Source organism: Sinocyclocheilus grahami, unplaced genomic scaffold, assembly GCF_001515645.1.
Source record: "Sinocyclocheilus grahami isolate Dianchi unplaced genomic scaffold, SAMN03320097.WGS_v1.1 scaffold790.1, whole genome shotgun sequence".
Lineage (NCBI taxonomy): Eukaryota > Metazoa > Chordata > Actinopteri > Cypriniformes > Cyprinidae > Sinocyclocheilus > Sinocyclocheilus grahami.
In genome coordinates, this window is record NW_015505969.1 from 70,210 (window position 1) to 83,559 (window position 13,350).

Genomic DNA, 13,350 nt, shown 5'->3' on the forward strand with positions numbered 1-13,350 from the left:
TGGGGCACTTCCTGTTATAAGAAAACATTGGGATTTTTGAAATTGGAAAACAATGGGATTGCCATTGTGTTCACACGGGAGTGTTTGAAAGCCACATCTATCAACAGATCCGCTGATAGATGAGGCTTTCCCTGCGTATCTGTGTAAACGCTCTGTGAAGAGCCTGAAGCGATGATTATTGTAGCCAATAACAGGCATATCTGGTGAGTGTGTGAACACAATGGCCAATCAGAGCCATTTAAGAATCCACTCAACAGTGCTCAAAATGTTAGTGGAAAATGATGGCATCGTCACATTTTTTAAATTTCAGTACTGACTGGTACCGACATCGATACTTTTGACTTAGTGATTTAGGGGCCCTAAGCAAATTTCAGGTATAGGGCCCCAACGCAATAACTATGTGTTCTTTTACGCCTATCTCTTATTTTGCTCATTCTCTCTCTCTCTCTCTATCATAGCTTATAGTTGTCACAGTTATGGACTTCTTTTGTTGTGTTTTCATTTACTTTTTGTCTTCATGCCCATTTTGAGTTTGAACTAGTTTCAGTCGTCCTTTGATTAGTTCATTCAGTTCACCTGTGTTTGTTTTTTATCTCATTAGTTCCCTCGTTTACTTCTTGTATAAATTCTCCCTGTTATAATCACAGCGATAAAACAAGGAATTTTAAAACTTTGAAAATGATTTAAAAATTGATTTAAGAGGTTTAAAATGAATTTAAAACAGTAAAGGATAGAAATGAGTATACATAAAATATAGTGCAATCAGTTTGGACATTGCACAGTGCTCATTCAATAAATGCACAGCTAAACAGATGAGTTTTGAGTCTGCATTTAAATGTGACTAATGTTTTAGCACATCTGATCTCTTCTGGAAGCTGATTCCAACTGCGGGTGGCATAATAAAAGCGGACTCCCCTTGTTTTGTGTGAACCCTTGGTATTACTAACTGACTCGATCCTAATGATCTGAGTCGTCTGTTAGGTTTATATTCAGTGAGCATATCTGCTATATATTTAGGTCCTAGGCCATTGAGTGATTTATAAACGAGTAAAAGTACTTTAAAATCAATCCTAAATATAACTGGAAGCCAGTGTAAGGACCTGAAGACTGGTGTGATATGCTCAGATTTTCTGGTTCTAGTCAGAATTCTGGCAGCAGCGTTCTGGATGAGCTGCAGCTGTCTAATGGTCTTCTTGCGAAGGCCGGTGAGGAGACCATTACAATAGTCCACCCTGCTGGTGATAAAGGCATGAACAAGTTTCTCCAAGTCTTGACTGGAAACAAAACATCTAATTCTTGCAATGTTTTTGAGATGATAGTATGCTGATTTAGTTACAGCTTTGACATGACAACTGAAACTAAGGTCTGTCTCCAGAATCACACCAAGATTCCTGACTTGATTTTTAGTTGTTAGACCCCTAGAGTCAAGGTATGCATTCACCTTGAGAACTTCATCTTTGTTTCCAAATGCAATGACTGAAGTTTTTTTCTTGTTTAACTGAAGAAAGTTCTGGCACATCCAACTGTTAATTTCATCAATGCATTGGCAGAGGGAGTCAATGGGGCTGTAGTCATTTGGAGATAAGGCTAGGTAAATATGGGTGTCATCTGCATAGCTGTGATAGGCAATTTGGTTCTTTCTCATTATTTGACTTAGTGGGAGCATATACAGGCTAAACAAGAGCGGTGCAAGAATTGAGCCTTGTGGGACTCCGCATGTCATGGACGTCCACTTAGACTTATGCTCTCCTATACTCACATAATAACCTCTCCCTTCAGTAAGACCTGAACCATTTGATTACCATCCCAGAAACCCAGTTTTCCAGTCTCTCTAGTAGTATGTTATGATCGACAGTGTCAAACGCAGCACTAAGATCTAGTAGTACCAGCACTGATATTTCTGAATGTAAGCGAATATTATTTATTATCTTAATGAGCGCTGTCTCTGTGCTGTGATGCGGTCGGAAACCGGATTGAAAATTGTCCAGGTATCCATTTGAGTTTAAGTATTTGTTCAGCTGATTAAAGACTACCTTTTCAATAATCTTGCCTATAAAAGGAAGATTTGATATTGGTGATATTGGTGTTATAAAGATTGCTCTTTTTCAGAAGGCGTTTAAACAACTGCAGTTTTCAGGGAGTTTGGAAAAGTCCCAGAAAGAAGTGAGGCGTTCACCACTCAGTCCAGTCATCTGTCACAACACACTGTGACAGATGACTGGACCAACAAAAGTATTACACGCGTTAAAAGTGTTATAGCGCTTTTAACAATACAGATTGTGTCAAAGCAACTGTACAGCATTAATTAGGAAAATAGTGTGTCATTAATACAAAATTACAATGGTAAACAATTTTCAGTTAAAGGCAGTTCATCATTGAATTCAGTGATGTCATCATCCAGCTCAGTTCTAGTTACCAGGTGCGAGAGCCGGCAACAGCGCATGTGACGGTGGATGTAAAAGTGGAGCGTGAGGGCACGGGGGAAAGCCCCACCCATTGTTCCACCGCTGAGGGTGAACTGAGGCAGGACTCAGGGGATTTAATTGACTTTTATTAAGAAATACCCAGCCTTCTTCCATCATCTGAAATCTCTGTCTGTCATGTTACGACCAAAGAGGCCATTTTTTAACTGTTTGTCTGCCCTGAACTGTCTGAACTGTCTATCTGCCCTGAACAGTCTGTCTGTCCTGTCTCGACCATGGAGGTCGTTCCCTTATCTCTGGCGCTCCCAGTGCTGGGAGTGGCCATCTGGTGTGTGTGGGCAGCACACACCATCCCTGAACCCCCGGAATGCTCAAAACTCCCACCCAGCCTCCCGCTCCCACCACCTATTCATCAGTCCTCAGCACCGCCTCCAATGTCCCCTGTAAGCCCCTCAGCTCACCGTCAGCCCACCATCTGTGATGTGGGTTTGCCACGGGTCTGCCGGTCTCCATCGGCTTCGTGGTTGGAGGATCCCTTGTCTCCGCCTCCAGCCTCTGAGTCCCAGACTCCGCCTCGGCCCGTCGACCCAGCGGCTCCACCATGGCTCCAAGCTCCCTCCTCTCCGCCGTGGCCCATCAGTCCACCAGCTCCGCCGGGCTCCCTCGTCCCTCTGGCTCCACCTTGGTCAGTCATCGACCCGCCATCACCTCAAGACTCCACTCCTCTGGCTGCGCCTCGTCGATCCGTCCCACCGGCTCCATTGGGATCCTCCCTCCCTCCAGCTCCACCTTGGTCCTCTGTCGCTCCGGCTCCCCCGTGGCCTTCCGGATCCCCGCCTACGCCTTGGTCGCCTGAGCTATCTGCTCCACCTTGGCCCTCCGGATCCTCCCCGTCACCCTGGCTCTATGGCTTTTCGTCTCTGCCCCGGGCTCCTCTCCCACCTGCTCCGCCGCTGTTGGTCGGTTCCCTGGAGTCGTCAGCCCTTCCTCCACCATGGCTCCTCCCTCCATCGGCTCCCCCATGGGCCATCATGTTGACTGTGGTCTGGGTCCCACCTGGCTCCTCCTCTTGCTCCACAAGTCCCTCCTGTCTCTGTCCTGGCTCCTCCCTCCGTCAGATCCTCCCTGGTCCCTTCTGTTTCCTCCCTGGCTTCTCCCTCCATCGTCGCCACCCTGATCATCTGCCTGCCTCTCTTCCTGCCCTTCACCACCGCCTTGTCCTCCCTCCAAACCCCCTCCCTCCCTCCTTTGTTCGTCCTGCTATGGCGCTAAGTCGTGTCTTCCGGGAGGGGGGAGAACTGTCACAGTTATGGATTTCTTTTGTTGTGTTTTCATTTAGTTTTTGTCTTCATGCCCATTTTGAGTTTACCTAGTTTCCTTTGATTAGTTTATTCAGGTCACCTGTGTTCATTTATTGTCTCATTAGTTCCCTCGTTTAGTTCTTGTATAAGTTCTCCCTGTTCTGTTCAGTCCTTGTCCAGTCACCGTTTGCATTTGTGTGTGTCCCTGCCCTTTTGGATTATCTCTTGTGTGGATTTTTGTGATTAAACTTCATGTTGGAATATATTCATTTTCATCAAGTCTTCTTCGTCAACACACCATGACAATAGCTTTTTACCTTTTCACAGCTTAAGTAAATAATTAGTCAACATGATGCTGTTCTAAAGCCATATTAGGCTTATTTTTTTTCGTATCACAAAAGAAGACTTGCACTTGTCCATTTAATGAATTGTAACTTTCTTCAAAATCTTTTTACAAAAAGGATTAAAATGTTTTAAAATTATCCCATGCAACTCATTCCGTATTGCAAGTGTTCTTAAGACGGATACGGTAGGGTATGCCAAGAAACAAATAGAAAATGTAATCTATTATTAAGTGAAAATCTCTAGTCATCGCATTTGTGCATTTGTATAGGAAGTGCACACAAGCGAATCATTTTGAAACATCAAGACAAATAAAATCATGATACAAAACACAATACTTTCTTCTCTGAGGTAAATATATCCGTTCTGAGACAGTCAGACAGTATACAGCCTAGAAAGTACGCAAAAAGTGCTCCCTCTATAATAATTAAAAGCTGTCATTCACTTCAGTTCACCGCGATCTCACAACGTTTTATTAATCAATGAAGGTGTCTGCACTGCACAATCAATCTCTTATTTACATCGTACATAAGATGCTACACGTTGCTATAATGAGAGGATTCACGAGCTTGCAGAACTCAGCACTTGACAAAAACTCAGTGTTTTGAGTGGTGAGTGAAACTTTGACACTCTCCAGAACACAAATACACACTGGAGCGTTTGCCAAATATGTTTCGCCAATATCAGATGGTGCCCACTGATTCCCCGGGACCCTAAGCAGCCGCTTACCTCACTTATTGGTTAAGTCCGCCCCTGCTTTTGACAACACTAGCAGAAAGTTTCATTTTAGAATGTGGGGTGTTAACCTGTAGACCAACTAGCTCTCTTCTCAATCTACACAGCAAGGGTTCAATTACTAAACTATACAATTGACCTGAGACAGCCTTGCCTGACACCTCTTTTTAGTTTTATAGGGATACTTAACCCACCAACCATTTTAATCATGCATGTTGCCTTAGTGTATAAAAGTTTAATTTTTTTAATACAATTATCCCCAAAACCAAAAGATCTCAGGGTATCAAAAAGAAAAACATGGTCAACCCTGTCGAAAGCCTTTTCTTGATCTAAAGATAACAAACCTAAATTTACATTATTTCAATATGTAAAATCAAAAACGTCCCTTATTAGGTGAATATTATATGTAATGGATCTATTATTTTTATAATATGACTGATCCTTATGTACAATTTCTTATAACACACCATTTAATCTATATTCCAAACATTTAGAAAGAATTTTATATTCAGTGCACAAAATTGCTAATGGTCTCCAGTTCTTTAAAAGTGTTAAATTGCCCTTTTTTGGGAGCAACGATAAAACAGCACATTGACAACTTGTTGGGAGAATTCCATCAATGAAGCATTTATTTCAGCATTTTAAAATAATCATCACCAATAGTGCTCCAAAACCCTTAGAAAATTCAGCAGGTAGTCCATCCAATCCTGGAGCACGACCTGAAGAGAGACTCATAAAAGCAGAAGTGATTTAGTCAAAAGTAAGATCAGTCTCTAAAGATTCCTTATGTTCTTCAGATAAAACAGGAAGATCCTTAAGCAGCTGTTTCCTACAATGATCATCTGAGATTTCAGCAGCATACAAATTGGAATAAAAAGCCACAGCAAGTCTGTGCATCTCCAGTGGATCTGAGGTAACGTCCATTATTGTCCATCAATGAGTTCATCTGTTTCTGTTGGCCCATTTTATGCTCCAGATTAAAAAAAAAACATATGATGTGATCCATGATCCATGTCTTTTATTGTTAAAAAAAATGACTTATAAGAGCTCCTTTAACTCTTTCATTTAAAATTGAGCTTAGTTGATTTTTTTCCCTCAATTTTCCCTTTAAATTATCAATGTCATAATCAGTCTTTTTTTCTCTCAATGTCAAGAATCAAATTTTCCAGCCTCTCTAACAACTTTTTCAAATGAAAAGAAAAATGTGATGCATATTTTTGGCAAAAACCTCTTGTATGCACTTTCCCAACTTCCCACCATTGTATAATATTTTCCAAAAACATTCTTTTCTGTTTTCCAAGTCTCCAAAAACTATTTAAAAGCTTCACAAAATTACTTAACTTCTGAAATTTGTTTTAGTTTCAAAATGCCAATAACAACTTTTGTGTATTTTTCAGCAAAGTAAGCCCAACAGTAATACATTTATGATCAGAAAGAGCATTAGGAACAATAGTTGTATTAACATCTCAATTTCTCATATTATAAGATATATAAAAAGATCCAAACGAGCAGCAGAAATGTTTTCATTAGAAACTTTCACTCATGTATATTGCTTTGTAAAGGGATTGTGTTCTCTCCACACATCTGAGAGATTTAACTTCTTAATAATACTAGCTAAACAGGTGGCTGACAATGCATGAGGTTCCTCCCCATTTCTGCCTAGAGTAAAATCATTGGTACAATTCCAGTCTCCTCCTACACCAATTAAAACATCATCCTTTTGTTGCTTGATTGTTTTTCAATTTAGTAAAAAAAAAATTAATCTTTACGCCCCAACATTAAGAGCATATATATTCACAAGCATAAATTTAAAATGACTGATTTCAGCATTAGCTATTAAAACCCTTGCTGGCTCTACTTCATTTTTTAAAAATAAAATGTTAACTTTAACATTAGGGGAAAAAACAGCTACACCGACACATATATTAGTGCCATGACTCAAAACATACTTTCCCTTCCACCATAAACCCCAATCAACTTCACTACCATAAGTACTGTGGGCCTCTTGTAGGAAAGTAACACTCAAATCCATCAAACGCCCCTTTTTTTCTCCCATCTCTCATCCCATTAATATTAAGGGATCCCACCCGCAAGATCTCCATGAGGAAAAGAGGGAGAAAAAAAGCAGAAAAGAAAAGAAGGGAAAGGAAAGAAAAATCCATCATGAAAGTTTAGTTTTTCCCCTCGTTATTCTATCTCTTCCCATTTTCTTACCTTGTCTAATAGCGGTTATATGTTATTTTAAAGACGGAATTTCTTTTGTTGTGAGAGTTCTTCATAACTACTTGCTTTTCTTGCTTGCATCACAGAACACCTGACCACTGTTCACTATCTTTCATACCATCATCAGTAAACTGACAAATCTAACTCGTCAGCAATGTTCTCCTCTGATCCTCCTGCCTGAGCTCCATCATTCATTCCCTCTAAACCTCCTGTTTTTATTCTATCATTCATCTCAATCACATCATCATCAACAGTCTGAAAACACATCTACCATCAGTGACATTCACACATCCAGCATTGACACTGTTTTCACTCACCTTTTCACGAAAACACACGCGAGAAGCTTAACGGGAATGATGTGAAACAACAAGTGAAACAGGAGTTGGACGTCGGGAAGAAATTAGTGCTGCAAGCTGTTTTTGTGATGATCTGTTCTGAAAATGTTCGCTCCATTTCTTGTGTCCAAACTTTCCTTAAAGCCATGTTGCTGCTGCTGTTTTTCTTACGCTGATCTCAACCCATGCCTTGCTCTCTCATCGACTGTAGCTCGTTGCGACACCTGACACCACATGTTGTTGAGTCGGCCAACCAGTCCAGATATTTGGCATGGTAGATATTCGTTTGGCATCAGCGAGCCTCTTTGATGCGTCGTCAGGTAGTTCACACATAAAGATTGTAGAGCGTTGATCACCCGCTGATTTTCCCCCAATCACAGCCCGACCTGTCAGCGAGCGCATTGACTTAACAAATTGGGCTTAAAATCATGTAGTGTGAACAAAGTCACTAGAAGGCAAGCCTGCAACCTTTAGGCAAAGAAGCGTAATGGCTAATGCTAACGCTTCTGCTTTGCCAGTACGTGGGAAAGGAGACCAGAGGCCTTTTTTAAAAAATATATGTCAATGAAGGAGAGGCTTCACTACGCTGAATAAACAGCTTTTTAGAGGAAACAGCTTGTCATTTAATGAATCGACAAAAACGTGTTTTACATGAAACAGTAGTTTTGGATTGAGCTATTTTTAGAGTTTACACTGACAAAATGACGTTTTATAAGAGAAGTCACTGACTTTTTGTGACAGGTGGGATTCAGCTTACAGCACTTCTCATTAATTCCTATGGTATCTGTAAATGGCGACTGAGTGTCGCACAACTCTGACTGAAATTCAGTGACGTCAAGGCTGTAATGTGATTGGTTATTAAGGTACCCATGATCCAAGTTGACCATTATGCTTTCTCCAATAGTAAGTAATACAGACCCTCTCATCTCCCAATAGTAAGACAATCTCTCGTGTGTACTTGGCTTTAGGGATTACCTGGAGCGTCATGAGCAGGCCCTAAAATTAACACTCGCCAAGTGCCAAATGCGAGTAAAAATCAGCTTTGGCGAGTATATGAAACTGTGTCAGTCGCCAGATGGCCGGTAATATTTTTATAAATTCTAACAGTGCAATATTGTGAGAACATAAATGTGAACACGTGAATGACACTCCGTACAGTTGATGGGTCAGTGCTGCTTCATCACAAAAGTTTAAGCCTTTGCAATGTAAATATTCAAGAGCTAGAACACACTAAAGGACACGCATTACTCACGTGCTGTGTGGGAAGTTTAAACATCCGAAGGCCCGGCTTGAAAGCCTTAAGCTCTGCTTCCTTCCTGCGATTGAACGGACAAGTTCACATAAAATTGTCAAAAATGCCCATCTCGATGTGTATCCTAGTAAACTAGTTGGTTCTTAAGTGAACATGAACAGCTGAGAAATAAACTGGACACAAACTGCGTGCGATGCAATGTCAAAAGACAATAGAACCCATTATAATCAGTGATGTTGTCTACACAGGATGTGGCGCGGCACGAAACGACAAATCCCCTGAAGTATTTTTGAAATAGTCCAAGCAACGGCCGCTTTGTCGCATCCAGTGTTGACAAATTCAAGCTGCTGCGGTGTAGACACTGTGTTAAAGTGATAGACACAGAATTCCAATAATCCTGTTGTTGTCTGCGTTTTTAATGTTGATCAAAGAAAATAGGACAAAGAAAAAAAAACAATCCCCCACTGCTCTTGAACTTTAAAAAATATATATAAAGTGTTATTTGATTAGCGTAATTTATTAAATTTCTGTAGGCTACCTGAAAATCACTGTTAGACCTACCATTTCTATTTGTATCTTTATTGTGTAGTAAGCTATTTTGTGCTATTGCTTGTAATTTGATTTGCTCTTATTTTACAACTGACTACTAGTCTTTAAAAATGTAGCCTATTACATTTATTTTATTTGAATTCTGGCGCTCTCTCGTGACGGACCATGACGCACGCTGTGACACACCTGTCATCTAGAAATATAGGGCTAGAAATAGTCTCAGAAAAATAGTTGCAGGAATCTCATTTTTCATGGTATCTTCTTCAGATTTGAAATAGAAACTCGTGAGACATGTGACTTTCAACTCATTACTTTTCTGGATTGCTCCAGGACTGATGTCATGTATTTTTATATGAAATAAAAAAAAATTCAGTGTGGTACAATTTTTTTCAAGGCACTATCAACTCTGGATGATGGATAGTAAAGCCCAAAGGGTCTTCTTTCCAAAGACACCAAAATTGTGTGTGTCAGGAACTGTTACCATTTTAAGTTAGGTAGGTCAATTTTCAGCTGTGAGTCCCAAAATGGGGGGTGCAGGTTAAATATTAGCTGCAACTTTAGCGTCTCTAATCTGGATGTTTCATCAGCACCAAAGCCACATAGTGCCAAGACTTTATCATTTACTATCAATCTCTTGGCAAGTAAAGAGCAACAAAGTGTTCCGAAGGCTAACGACCATTTAGAGCAGGGGTGCCCAAACTCGGTCCAGGGGTGCCCAAACTCTGCAGGACACCGGCCCTCCAGGACCGAGTTTGGGCACCCCTGGTTTAGAGCATCTAAGCATACTTTTCCTGTCATTGATGGTTGACCATTATATTTTAATGCTGCTAAGGATCTACTTTGTACTGCTCCTGTTCTCTCTGCCCCCAATGTTTCATCACCGTTCCAGTTACAGGTGGATGCCAGCGTTACTGGAGCAGTCCTGCTGCAAGAAGATCAAGCTGGAATCGAGCATCCTGTATCTTTTTTCTCGAAGAAGTTCTCCAAGACCCAACAAAATTACAGCACAATTGAGAAAGAAGCGTTAGCTCTATTGTTAGCACTTCAGCATTTTGAGGTGTATTTAGGTGGAAGTCCTAGTACCATTATAGTTTATACTGAATATGATTCAATAAAACATTCAAACTTCAATGAACATAAGAGTCGTGACTCGCAATGAACTGATGTATAAGCTAATCGTTGTTAGCCTATTAGTAATAATATATTCTATTGCATATTTGCCGATTATTTAAAATAAAACAATTAGTTGATTGTCCTGTCAATCTAAAGGGGGAAGAAAAGTCCTTCAGTGAAGATCGACTTTAGCAGAGTTGCAGTTTGCAGCATAAAAAAACAATATAATTTAAATTTTGAATAAATGACATGCAGAAAGTGAATAATGAGAACTTTTAGACTATTAAACAGTTAACGTTATATAGAAATGGTACAGAAAGGTTATAGAATAAATGTAATACTTTAATAATTCTTTAGTACTAATAATATTAGGCTATTTAATTATATAATAATACATTTTAGTTGTGCATTAATAGTGTTTTAAAACAAGGTGGCAGAAAAGTAATCAAACTCAGTATTGGAATCAGCAGATGTTGTTCTGTTTTCGATATGATGATGACAAATCTATTCAAGACATTTCCATAATGAAGGTGCATACACAATATGTGAGAGGTTTCCATTAAGTTTAGGGTAATCTGAATTAACAGCGACTCTCTTTTCCATTTCCAGTGTCATTGGGTGTTATGCCTGAAGCAAAGGTGGATTTAATTTAGCTTGGATGTGAAATCTTATGTAAATTTGATTAAGAAATGAGATGTCTGGAATTTGAAACATGCCTTGATTTTGTCTCTTGAATAACACGTGTAAAATTTAAGGAAATGAATCACTTTCATGCATTGGATGTATACAGATGAAGTATTGTGCCAAACGTTTTAAAACTGTCATTTGACAGATGATCTTTCCTACGCAACAATTAAAATCAGAGCTGGTGAATTGTGGGAATCGGGTCTCTTGAGAAGAGTGAAATGGGGCGCTCCACATCTGCTGTGTTTCCTCTCATCTACAGCAATAGTGTTGGATTGTGAGATTTAGTCCAAACACTTGCAACCTGTGCCAGCAGACATGTCATGTTTTTCCAGAACACAGCCTTAATCACAAAGCGAATCTGTTGAATATGTACTGCAGGAAATCTGGAACTGATAATAGTCATTCAGAAAGAACGTTTCTGCAGGAATGTTTTGCCGTTTCTTGTGGTTTCAGTGAAAATTTGTTTTTTCTTGAAATGGTGTACTTTTGACAGTTCCAGAAAGTACAAACCATGCTACGTAAAAAAAAAAGATGTTTTCTACATATACTCCCTCACGTGGTTATTATTATACATGTAGTGTATATAGTTATTGTGTTGTGTGTTTCCATTAAAAATATTTGTAGGCTACAGTAGTCTGAGACTTTTTCCAACTTCAGCAGAGGACAATAAGGGATACACTATTTCCACATTATGCCATCTGAAATATCATTTTGTCATGCTAAAGTGTCAAACACCATTACACACACATCAGTGTGGCTTCTACTTAGGCAAATTATAATACTAAATAACTGTGACTGGAAACAGAATTGATGTATTATTTGGACTCGAGACTTGACTTCAGAGACTTGCGAACATCTGATTTCACAAGTCCAACTTTTACAATTTATTTTCCATTCTGATCTGTCATTTTAATCTTTGACAATTGCGAAATTTCAACTTGCAATAAATACTAAAGTGTTGTCAGCTGTTTGGGTGTAAAGCTCTAAAATAACAAACTGCTTCCCGATACAGAACGCAATTGTGTTCCAATTCTGTATAATATGTGATAGTTGGCAATGGTCTTATTTATCTCCCACTCTCTCTCCTCCTCAGATCTGTGGTTTTGTGAACGCTATTAGTCCGGTTGGGAATGATCAGCAGAACTTAATGGCTTTCCGCTTCTCTGCATTTAACCCCATCTTGGACCCCTGGATTTTCATCATCTTCCGTAAGGCGGTCTTCCACCACATCCGTGCATTCTTCCGCTGCTGCTTCCCCAGAGACGCAGTGAAGACCACAGCACAAACTCCCTGTCCTTCCCCATGGAGGCTGGAGATGCCCCGATGCACAGCTCCAGCATCCAGACTAAGATCTACTGCAGCCTCCCCCAGTGAGGCCTTGATGAGCGACTATGCACTTATGATGGCGTGCAATGAGATTTAACAAGACGATGAGACTGAAAAGACTGCCTGAATGTATCTAGCGGTACTAAGAACCAAATATAAAAGCATGGATGTCAAAGGACCTGTTTCCTCTCCATTGGCAATGGAGGATATATATTTTGTAAATATGTGAACTAATGCCCATCACTAAATAGGCTCTTCTGTGCAAGTAAACCACAGAATTTGGTTGTGCAAAGATGTGAAGGAAAGTTGACAAGTGAACAGAATGTAAAGACACAAACAACCAATGTCAATTTGGGGAACTGGCACATACCACAAGTTTATCAATAATCACCACGCATAGAACATCATGAACTTTGAGAAGATAAGGTTGGCCACCAACTTGCTCAGTAATAGACTAATGGAAGGGGAAGTCTTAATAATTTATAACAGAGACATTGGAGATGTTAGCAAAAGTCAATAACGACATGCAACCAAGATATGGGGTGGAAAACACTTTGCATATATCACTTTAAAGCTTTAAAGGTTAACGTCCTTCTAAAATCGACACACTTTTATGCAAACCCAAACTGCTGTGCCAAAAGTGTACGGTGTGACAAAATATGTGCTGAAAGGTTACAGCAAGTTGTTTCGTAGCGGACAGCCAATCATATTGTTTGTCTCATTAAATATTCATACAGCTTGGTTTGTTTTTAGAATCTGAGGGAAACAGTTAAAGCATCAACCAGTGAAAGCAATCACATTAACTCGTGAAGAAACATTTCCACAGAAGTTATTAAACAGCATATTAATTATTGTTAATTTAGTTTTCAGCAAATGAGCACATTAGCCCACATGTACAGTTCAAAATTCAGTTCACAATTCAGAACCCTACTCAGAAGTAATTAATCAAGGGTAACATACTGTAACAAAACAGTGAGAAACAAAGATAAAGATCACCATGGACACTAGGTAACAATTTCAGATGTTAAAAGACTTTGGTATAAACTCATGCTATTTTATAATAC

At 39.7% G+C, this 13,350-nt stretch overlaps 1 pseudogene; it reads left to right on the forward strand.

Annotated features, from left to right (window-relative positions):
• LOC107561741 (prostacyclin receptor-like) overlaps positions 1-12,391 on the forward strand; it is a 52,625-nt pseudogene extending 40,234 nt beyond the window's left edge.
• Positions 12,392-13,350: the final 959 nt, after the last annotated feature.